Consider the following 11,800-nt stretch of genomic DNA (forward strand, 5'->3'; position numbering starts at 1 on the left):
CTCCAGGCTCCCCTGTCCTCCATTATCCCTGGAGTCCACCCAAGCCCACACCCACCGCCCCAGTGACCCCATCCAGCCACCTCAACCTCTGCCGTCCCCTTCTGCTTTTGCCTCCAATCATTTCCAGCATCAGGGTCTTCTCCAGGGAGTCCTTCCTTCTCATTAGGTGGCCAAATTATTTGAGTTTCATCTTCAGTATCTGACTTCCTAAAGAACAGCCAGGGTTGATTTCCTTTGATTGACTGTTCTGATCTCTATGCAATCCAAGGGACTCTCAGGAATCTCCTCCAGCACCACAATTCAAAGGGGTCAATTCTTCGGCACTCGGTTTTCCTTAGGGTCCAACTCTCACAGCCATACATTACAACTGGGAAAACCATAGCCTTTGTTGGCAGGGTGAACTCTTTGCTTTTCAGTATGCTGTCTAGATTTGCCATAGTAATTTCATAGTAATAGTAATTTCAGACATGCTAATCCTGGCTCTCTTATCATTATATCTGCATGAAGACTGCAAGCCTGTTTGTCTCACTGAAACATTACATTACACTTGGCATGTCAAGTGCCATCTAGCCCATTTCCCATAGCTATGAACTAGACAAGGTCCTAGCTAGATTCTCTCCCTCACTCCATCACCTGCTGACAGGCCCCCTAGCTCCCTTCCTGTCCACCTGGGTCCTTCCTGGACTTCCATTAGAGGCTATTTCATACATTACAGAATACCAGCATACACTTTGCATTTGGAAATGGATGTATTTGAAACATGGTGCTGGAGGAGAGCTCTGCAAATAGCCTGCAGCAACAGAAAGACAAACAAGTGGATCTTATCAAACCAGAACTTTCCCTTGAAGCAAAATTTGCAGAACTGAGGATGTCCTACTTTGGGCATGCCACGAGAAGGCAAAACTGCCTGCAAAAAAATGATTAGGCTAGGCAAAGTTGAAGGAAGAAGAAAAGGAAGACCAAATATGAGATGTTTTGATTCCATAAAGGAAGCCACAGCCTTGAACTTACAAAAGATAAACAAGGCTGTCCTAGAGAGGGCATTTTGGAGAGCTTTCATGCATTGGGTTCTCATAAGTCACAGATGATTTGACGGCACATAAGAAAAGCAACAAGATACACTTTGCAGTCCTGCAGTCTGTCCAGGCTCCCTGACTGGGAAGCTGGCATGAGTATTTCTACATGGGGCGTTTAAACTGGTGCTCCATGGAAACTTCTTCCATGTTCTTTGCAGGAGAAAGAGAGTATCATCTGCATGGATTCCTCCTTGGCCATCTCTGCCTCACCTTCCTCTATGTTCTATTAGAGACCTCAACATGGTGCAGTGGTTTGCTGAACTACATGAGCTTCGACTCCAGTTTGCCTTAAAAAGTTCATACCACATTATCCTCACTCTAAAAAATGCCATTAAAATTGCTGTAATGAAGACATGATAAAGGAAGAAAGACATGATAAAGTTCCATCATGTCTTGTGTAAAGAAGTCCTTGGGCCCATCCGCTTCCAAACTCCTGCTTGGGCAGCCCCACATAGAGCACATTGCAATAGTCCAGCTGGGAGGTTACCAGAGCATGGGTCACCATCGCTAGGCTCTGCTCATCCAAGTAAGGACAGAAGAGCTGATGGACCAGACGAAGCTGGAGGAAAGTGCTCCGCACCGCAGCTGCCCCCGGGGCTCCAAGGATAACTCTGGGTTGAGGAGCACTCCCACACGATGCAGCTGGCCCTTAGGGGCAGTACACGCCATCCAGAACAGGGCGATGATCACTTACCTGGCAAGCTGAATAGATCTTCTCTGCCCATTGGCAAGGGGAAGGTTCAGCAACTCCAGGTGATCTATTTGAAATAGGTAAGGCTCTTCTTTTGTAGCCAAATAACACTGAGGTTAGGTTTGTAGCATACCTGAAACCCACAGGCCTGCACTGAGTAGGAAGTCAAACACAGTAGGTTTTACCAGCAAATAAATCAATAAGGACACCAAGACCAAGGAGAGTTTGTTTGTTGTTTGTTTGTTTGTTTTTTTGCAGAAGTCTAGCCCCAGACCTTCCTGAGGTCTGCAGGTATTCTTGCCTTTTAGGATTCCAGTGGCCCTACTTGTAAATGGTGATTGTATCCATAGCTCTGCACAGTTGCCTTTAGCAGCCACCAAGGTTGCATGTGAGCAAAGACATAGCACATGTTTAAAAAGTAACTCATTGACTCTTCCATCATGGTCATTCCATACACACACACACTCCTAGTTAATAGTTGGTCATTCTTTGTTGATTGCAGCTGGAACTAGCCATGAAATGTTGATGCATTTCCCGTCCAGAGTTGTCCAATGACTAATCAGAAAGGATTACGAGAGAACACGAGTACTTCTTTGCACGATGTGTAATAATTCGTAACCCTAACCTCAAGGCCTTCTCCCAGTGGAATTCAGCCCTAAGGCTGGAAGCAGTTTAATATCCCTGCTTCACATTCATCGTTTCCCAGGTCATATTTCATACATCTCCTGTGGGAGGTGCTGAGGTCAGGGGCCGTACTGCAACTGGGAATTTGCCCCTGCCTGTATCCTTAGACCATCATTCTTTGGCCATGTCATGAGAGCCGACTCACTCAAAAAGGCAATCCTGGTGGGAGTGATCAGTGGAAAAAGGAGGAAGGGCCACCCCGGCACCCACTGGTTGGACACCATAAACAAAGACACTGGGATGGACAAGGCTGGAATCACTGCAGTGAAGGGCCACTAGGATGCTGGCTGATTTGCAGGATAAGCCATATGAGCAGAGACTGAGGGAACTGGGTCTTTTCAGACTTGAGAGGAGGAGACTCGGGGACCTGTTAGCAACATATAGGTATGTGAGTGGGTGCCACACAGAGGTGGGTCATGACCTCTTTTCCCCTGCAGTGGAGGGCAGGATGCATTCCAGTGGTGCAAAGCTCAGGGAACCAAGGATTTAGGCTGGATGCTGGGAAGTACTTCCTGGCAGTTAGGACCCCTGGGGTATGGAATGGGCTTCCGTGGGAGGTGGCTGAAGCTCCATTAAGGATGGGTTGGACACGCACATGGTAGGCATGTCATGAGTGGAGCCGGCTGAAGCCAGAGGTCAGGCTAGATGGCCTGGGAGACCCCTTCTGACTTGCTCTGTTTCTGTGTTTCTATGGTGGTCTTGAAGGAAGCAGTCAGGGCAGAGATGCATGGAGAGCAATGATCCACACAGTGGCCAAGGATTGGACATGACTGAATGGTTGACAACGACAGTGACGACCGTGATGTGTTTTTGTGCTGTATTTTTAGCAGCGCTCTTCTCTGGGTCTGCTGCATTGCTTGGCTGATCCTCCACAGCCCTTGGAAGGGGCAGGCACAATGCCTCCAGGACAGCATCTGCCCAGCTCCACAAACCCTCTGCCCTGTACTATTGCAATTACTTTGTGGAAAACAACAAACTGGTTTGCTTGCTTTTGGTAAACTAGCACTGGGAAATCATTACAGGGGTTCTATACAATATAACATGTTTCAGCATGGGGTAAGAGTGTGGGACCACTAATATTTGGGGGTATGGGAGGAGTGTTTGTGCTAGCTATGTACAGTGCACCAATGGCACGATTCACTCCAGGGTTCCCTGAGCGTTGCCCATGCATGGTCTGATCCTCAGGTTACATCACCCACTGGGGGAAAATTCCCATGGAAGGATTGCTTGGTAGGGAATGCATCTCAGCATTACAGTCTGGACCAATCCAGGTACTTACAGACTTCAGCAACACTGCTAGAGTCAGCCTTGATTCTTCCCCAAGCACATGAAAGAGGCCTTGTGTGACCCCACCCAAACTGGACCCAGCAAAGCAGCCACATAAGGTAGCTCAGCAAAGATACCAGTTTGGGCTTTCGCTTGGGATTGTAGGCACATAGGATTTCAGGGGACACTGATAACTTGCATTTAGCTCAGTGGGAAACAAATTGCAGAGACTGGTGTGAAAGAGCGGACATCAAAGTGATGCTGGAGCTGTGATTCCAAGTTAAGGGGTTGCCTTAAGGGATGGGCAACATGAAACAGAAGGCTTCTCATTTTGAAGTGCAGGTCTTGGAGGTTTTTCTTTAATGTGCACCTAGAAGGACAGTGCATCAGCCCAACAATTGCAATGTGTTTGGAGTTTTATGTAATACACAAGCAGATTAGCTGCATGTCCCTGCTCAGTGAGAACTCAGCACCCTATCAGGATTTGCCTCCATGTATGATGGGACATGCATTTTAGCTCAGAAAAAATATGCCGCAGTCTGGGCGGGGAGCAAATCCCATTCCTAGGGTGGAAGACGATGCTTCCAACTGATCAAGGACGTCTAAGGTGACCTACCCCAATATGGTACCATTGAGATGTGTTGGCCTATCCCTCCCACCATCCCCAGCCAGACGGGGGATGATGAGTCTTACTCTCCAAAACACTGGAAGGAAATGAAGCTGGGGAAGGCTGTCCTAAGAGGGAGGCTTGGTCAAAAGTCAGCTTGGGATGCTTGACACAATAACAGAAGGCCATTCAGCAGACCAATCACCCACAGTGTGGACCTGGAATAGACAATGCTTGAGTGTCAGGCCAAAAGTGGCGTGACATTTATTGCACACACCTGTGCTAAACGGGGTTCATTGCAGATTAATAAGCCTCATGCTAAACATCGCAGCTGGAAATGCACAGGCAGAGTCCGCACTTGCGCTGAAGGAGGAGAGCAAAGCAAGAGACCACAAGAGGTTGCCCAGAGGTTACACATCTGGAATAAACCTGGCTCACAGCATGGTCACAACCCAAATACCAGAGATGCACATACAGACCAGGCCGGTGGTTTTACTGTTCATTCCTTCTTCCAAACAGCCCATAAACACAGCAGCCACGCTGCCTGGATGGGAGCCCTCTCTCTTGTGGAGCGGCTGATTATCTGGGTTATTCCCGCAGCTCATCTCCCTGCAACATCTGGATGCTGGGCGGCTTTGTGTCTCCTTTTAGAGAGGACAGTTCTCGAGTCAATGGCTGTCGGAAGATGTTTAGAAAGGCGTTTTAAGGATGCCCTCCGTTTGAAGGCTTGTCCTGTCTACTCCTGGTCTTCAAAGAACCATAAGAAGTTGCCTCTCAACACCCAGCATCCGCACAGCATGCAGGCACATGGTTACCATCCTCCACACTTTGGCAACACATTCTGTGCCTCTGCTTACATTTTCATAATTATTTCTAAATGTGCACATCACATGCAAATGTTATGCAGATCTCTGCCCTCTTTGGTCCTCCTTTCTAATGATGCATTTCCTCTTTCGCAGTGGTACAAAAGTGTCCCCTCTCTCTGGAATTTCAAAAGGATATCATATGCAGCATTAAAAAGGTGTCAAAAAAGCCAAATAAATTGGTCAAGGGGCTGGATCATTTTCTCTGTGGGGAAAGATTTAGGTCTCTTAGTAACTCCTCCAGATGCAGCCAAGTTCCCAGCTTCATGTGTTGCTCATCTCAATCAAAATGGCACCTGAGTAGTGTTGGCTACTGCTGGGAGCAGGAGTTACTTCCAGGGTTAGCTGAGTCCCCAACTTTCTGCACTGCCTGCAACCCTGTGACAAAACTAATAGAAGGAGTCCCCTAGGAAGCACTCTCCCTCCCAGTGGAAGCTGTGCACTGGGGAATCCCTACTGATATCACTGATCACAGCCCAGAGATAAGAGGGAGGATTCTGAAGGGGGCTTGGAGAACCTGAAGGAATCCAAGGAGAATATCCACAGGCCAGAGGAGGCTTGCAAGCTGAAGGTTCCCCAGCCCTGCTGAGTTGCACAAACCTTCTGTTGATTTTTCCACTCAGAGGGGGCAAATGTTTTTATGGCCTTCCTGTACTTGCTTAATTCAAAATAAGTCCCTTGTTAAAAAAAAATAGTCAGAATTATAAGCAGAGTGGCTCTGCCTGAAAGCAACAAACCACATTCTACTGTCTGTAGCAAGAGTGTCCTCTGGTGGTTACTTAAAATATATTTACTTGTGCCCATTGGTTTGTGAATTAATAACAATAAAGTAATTAAGACAGCTCTCCCATACATTCCATGAACACAGTCAGACTTCCTGCATGAGGGAACGGGGTCTCTTCAGCCTGGAGAAGAGGAGACTCAGAGGGGATCTGTTGGTGACATACAGGTATGTGAGGGGATGTCACACGGAGATGGGTAGAGACCTGTTCTCCCCTGCAGAGGAAGGCAGAACGCGCTCCAACAGAGCAAAGCTCAGGGAGCCAAGGTTTCGTTTGGATGCCAGAAAGCACTTTCTGACAATTAGGACCCCGAGGGTGTGGAATGGGCTTCCATGAGAGGTCGTTGAGGTCCCATCGGTGCGGGTGTTCAAGGATAGGCTGGATGTGCACATGGTGGGCATATCATGAGTGGAGCTGGCTGGTGCCGGAGGTCAGTCTAGATGGACCGGGAGACCCCTTCTGACTCGCTCTGTTTCTATATTTCTATGAATGAGATTGCACAATGAGGTATTTGAAGGTAACTGTTAGACACCAATGGCAGAGGCGGGGAAGAATCCCTTCCTCTTCTAGGCCATGTTTTGTTTTGTTTTGTTTAGTGTATTTCATTTCTTTCTGTTTGTTTGTTTTCATGTTTGGCACAGGGTTGGATCTAAAAACAATGCTTTTGCTTGCCATTTTCTCACAAAACGCTGTCACCATGCCCAACTCTGGGCTGCAAGCCCATTCCCAGCAAGGGCCAGGTGAACTACTACCAGGAAAGAGGCAGGATCAGTGCTCCTGAGACGCTGTCCACCCTTGGTGAGAATGTCAGCTGCTGTCTTATGTGGAAGAAAGGAAAGGGTGCAACTTTAGGGTATCTCTCCCTACTTCTGGAGACACCGGCAGCACAGGACCAAGTCCAGTCCCTTCTCTATAGCCTTGTCCTGCATCCTCTTTCCTAGGCCAGTTGTGGTCCACCCCCAAGAAAGAAAACACGCCCCACATTCAACTATTTCTTTTTAAAATCAGGATGGCTGCATGCTGAGACTGGACGGTGAGCTGTACTTTAGGAGTACTTGACCTGCCCTACCGCTGCATCCCTTCTCTTCCCACTGCAACATTACAGTTGCAAACTCATACATTGGCTCCAACGGAGCCGAGCTCAGGAGCCAAAGTTCCATTTGGATGCCAGGAAGTACTTCCTGACAGTCAGGACCCCGAGGGTCTGGAATGGGCTTGCACGGGAGATGGTTGAGGCCCCATCGGTGCGGGTGTCCAAGGATAGGCTGGTAGGCATGTCATGAGTGTAGCCGGCTGGGGCCGGGGGTCAGACCAGATGACCCGGGAGCCCCTTCTGACTCGCTCTGTTTCTATTTTTAGACAGAAAAGGAGTCCTACAACTCTCTGCAATCCCCACCCAGCCAGGACTCAGCTAACAACCCTTCCGATTGCTTAACCAAAGAGCAGATGCAGACACAGAAATATATTTGCCTCCCTCAGTCAGACCATTTCTCCTTGTCTCCACCCCCCCACCCCAGAGGATGCTTCTTCTAAGATAAGCCGACTGCAAAACACGTTTACATGCTTAGAGCACAACCACAAATACCTTGCTTCAGAGATGCCACTTTTGTCAGCATGCGCGTTGCTGCCATGCCTGACCCAGTGAACAACTATGCTGCGACGTGTGGAATCAGGCCGTAGCAATGATATCAGGCCATGTTTGGAGAGAGAGTCAGTGCACTGCCAGTGCTTGAGTTCATTTCACTGCACGGCGTAGAGGACCCCTGCGGAGGAGAAGACATTTCGGGAAGCGCAAGGCTGAGGGACGATGTGGCAATGCTGCCATCTAGTGGTCGTTTTGTGGAGTGGCAGATGCGCGCGGAATTTTGCTATCCGTACGAAGAGTCAGGCAGAAGGATACGTAGACCGTAATGGCAGAGCTCTGGGTGAACTACTGTCGACCAGCTGACTTCCACTTGATTGGGCCGGCGAGTCTCTGATTTCCAAACAACAGCTGGGCAGGTATCTCCAGTCTGGTTGGAAGCAACCCTAAGAAGGGGATCTCAGACCCTGTGTCCTCCAACACCACGACCCTATGGGCTGGTATCCCCTTTCCCAGCACCGGGATCAGTACAGCAGTTGGTACGCAGCTATCTGTTCAGTTCTGGTACTCAGAACAAACACCTGGGCTCCAAATTCTTTAATTCAAAGGTGGCTCTGCAAAAGTGTGCACTTGATCTTAATTATTCTTTTTTGTTTTCTTTACTGCATCAAATGCCACATTAGCACCTCTTGCCAAACCTCTCACCTGTGCTTAGGTCAGACATGTAAAAATCAAATTTTCTCAGAAGCTTCCAATATCAAAATTGCCTACCTGGGTCAAAACCAGAGCTGTCCAGTCCCAAGCTTTTGACCTTTCCCATGGTTTGCAAAAAGCTTGCTAAGGTGTACATCAAACAGCAGCTGCAGTTTGGAATAATTCAGATGTTGCCACATAGGTGCACTTTGCAAGCAGGTGTGTTAATGCCAGTTGGAGGTTTGCATGTAACTACCACTGACATTTGTCTTTTGGCCCTTATAGTAGCAAAAGCTTTTGCATGCAGCTGCTGTCCTTGCATCTGTATTCATTGGAATAAGATTGCTGGAAGTAGCAAACAGCTGACAGAAGCAAGCAGTTCGGGCAAGCTGGGTGTTTCATCCTGTTTTGTTTTTAGAGTTCCTCGTCGCTTGGTTTGCCACAGCTGCCATCCAGGAAACTCTGGTCCAGCCATTGCTTGCTCCCATGAATATTTTGCATGCTCTGTACGAAGTCCTGAGCTGACATAGTGTAGAAGTCAGGCTTAGCGGGAGCTACAGGATTGCTTGAGTTCTACTCCAGGGAAGACTGATACAAGCCCAAGTCTATGAGAAACATCTTCTGGTGCTTTCAGGCACATGTCAAGGATGCAATAGGTGAGAAAGCAGGCAGGGCAGGCAGAGAGAAATCTGACAGCTAAGCCATTCCAAAGGATGCAAAGCCACCCTCTCTTGCAATTGCAGCAAGGATATTTAGGAGGCTTGGAGAAAGAAATGATTTGGTGGACAGTGGATTCTGGAAGGACATAGGCTCTTTAAAGTGGAAAAAATATCCTCAAAGACAGATTAAGCCAGTTAGCTTCTGTTCAGCTGTCCACCAGAATGCGGGTTCAAGCAGATACACAGATGTACCTAGCAGATGAAATCTTCATTGCTCTGAGGTTGTGCTGTTGTAACAGGAATGCATTGAACGTTTATTTTCACTATTTATGTATTGTTATATTTCTATCCCGCCTTTTCCCTCATGCGAGGAACCCAAGGAAAATGACACAGTATTCCTCCTTCCATTCCATCTTCAAAACAACCCTGTGACGTAGGTCAGGCTAAGAGTCAGAATCCAGCCCAAAGTCACCCAGTAAGTGTCATGGCTGAGGAGCGGCTAGAATCCAGGTCTACGGAGTCCTAGCCCAAAACTCCAACCACTACACCACATTTGTTCTTGCTTTTTCCGAAAACTTAAAGGGAGAGTTTTCTCAAAGTGGACATAAATTAACTTTCACTGCTGAATATCCTTTTAAAATATGAGCTCACACAGTTATGGGAAAATTTAGAATCCACCCTTACACTCTTTGAACTTTCCTGTTCTCTTCTTGATTTCCCCTGCTTAAAGAAGGTCCCAGAAAGATGGGAGTCTTGATTGCTTGGACTGTCTTAAAGTATTCTTCCAAACTTACTTTAATAAACCCTTGGAAGTCTGGCTGAAGAGACCAGAAATTCCAGAGTACCGTCTACAACTGGCAAAACTAATGAAAATCAGGACCACCTAGAATCAGAAACTGTGAACAGTGTTCTCTTAGGTCAAAGGGAAAGCAAAGGCATGGGAATGGGAAGGGGAACAGAAAGCACGGTGTTCCAGTGCCGTCCACAAGCATTTTGCAGGCAGAACATTTGCTCTGTTGCGTATTTCTCTCAAAGCAAAATATTTATTTACTTGCAAACAGCCAGTGGTCAAATGCTCTCTCCAGACACATTTCATCCTTGCCAGAATTGCTTGACCCAGCTGGGCTCTCCTTAACAAAGCTGATATTTGCCCAGGACAGAGAAAGAAAGCCAGTGAGTGGGAAGCAGAGGGGAGGGGAAAGCAATCTCCGTAGCTTCGCAGCTAGCTCCTAGGACCGACCTGGAGCCTTCCTCCTTTTCTCCCTTGTGTGTGTAGCTTTTTGCTGCACAAGGAGGCACCTAGTAATAAACCACTGGGAAGAAGATTTCGTGGAGCACATTTGTTATCACTCAAAGAGGGCTTCGCCTCCGCCAGCATCCATAGGAAGCCGCTGCACACTTGAGCAAACCACTGGAAGCCTGCTCAGAACGCCTCCTTCCAGAAGCCTGCTTGGAGGGTACAAAGAATGGAGGATTCCCATTGTGCACCTCCATCTCCAGGACATCCCCACGTATCTCCCTTTGGCTTTTACAAGGACAGCAATTGGCTTCATCACTTTGGAGGGATCCAGAAGGGTGGCCTGTTAATGTTTCACAGATAAAAGGGAAACGAAATGTGACGCTAAAGCTGTTTTGCTGGTGGTACTATTATCCCTAAGAGTATCGTTATTGATTGATTTCGTTTCTCTGCTGCCCCATAGCTGAAGCTGATCAGGGTGTGCGTGCAAATCTCTGTTACACCAAATGGAAAACAGGTGGAATGGTGACCAGTGCTGTCTTCTGCAGGATGACTCAGATCACTCCCACCATGTGGCTGCAGATCTGCCTTGCAGTCTCCTTCCCAACCCGCACCCCCCAGCCACAGCTGGCATGGAAAGGACCGCACCGGCTGCATTTCTGGAGTTGTACGAGTGACCTCAGGGGTGTTTGGGGGCTCAGAGGAGAGGAAACTGATGCTGCAAAGGTACAATTTGTGGGGCAGAAGAAATATCCAGGCAAACTTCCTCTCCACCGACCTCCTGCCCTCTCTAGGATGCCCATAATCCTCCAGATTTGGAGGGTTGCAAGCATCCTTATTAGAGTCATGCCCTGGTACAGGTACAATAAAATGCTGGACCCTGTAAAATACCTGGCAGCAACACCCCATCATATGCCATCAAACAGCTGGGACTAGAGGACAGTTGTGACCTGATGCAGAAAAGGTGACAGTGTTGGCACCAGGTGGACCTCAGTGAGGAGAGCATTCCATAACCAAAATAAGGATCTGGTTTCTTCTACACCCATTCATTTCTCAGGAATGGCCATCCTTTCATCTCACTTTTTGCACGGGATCCAGATGGTGCAATTGTGAAATGCTTGCATTCCAGTAGTTTATGCCTGCCCTTCAATGCTTCTTCAGGCTTTATTTGTATTAACATATTTTTTCAATAAAATGCAGTAGTAGTGCCAATTTGTGTGGTGTCATCAAAGTATTACAGGAGACCTCTTTAATGCTACTCTGGTGTTTAACTGTTTCCTTCTGGTCGATTCCACCTGTTTTATTGTTTCCTGTTCAACATGACTGGGGAATTAGTATTTCATTGCACCTTGTATAAGAAGCCTATATTCCCTTTGGAGAGGTGGGCTTCAATTGTCTAATTTGGACATGTCTCCCCACCCAATGCCTCAGAACAGGCATTGATTAGTTAGGGGATAACTGATCGCTAGCCCCAGCAGCGCTGAACAGGAAGTAATATTACAAAAACAACTTGGAAAGAAGAGGGGGATACTAATTAAGGCTGCAGGGGGGCCTAGAGTAAAAAGTGGACACAGATTTTTATGATACTGATTGAGACTGGAGTTTGAGTAAACATGACAGAAGGTTCTTGGCTACTGATATATAATATATCACCACCATA

Source organism: Varanus komodoensis, unplaced genomic scaffold (assembly GCF_004798865.1).
Source record: "Varanus komodoensis strain SLA01 unplaced genomic scaffold, ASM479886v1 scaffold35, whole genome shotgun sequence".
NCBI classification, from domain to species: domain Eukaryota; kingdom Metazoa; phylum Chordata; class Lepidosauria; order Squamata; family Varanidae; genus Varanus; species Varanus komodoensis.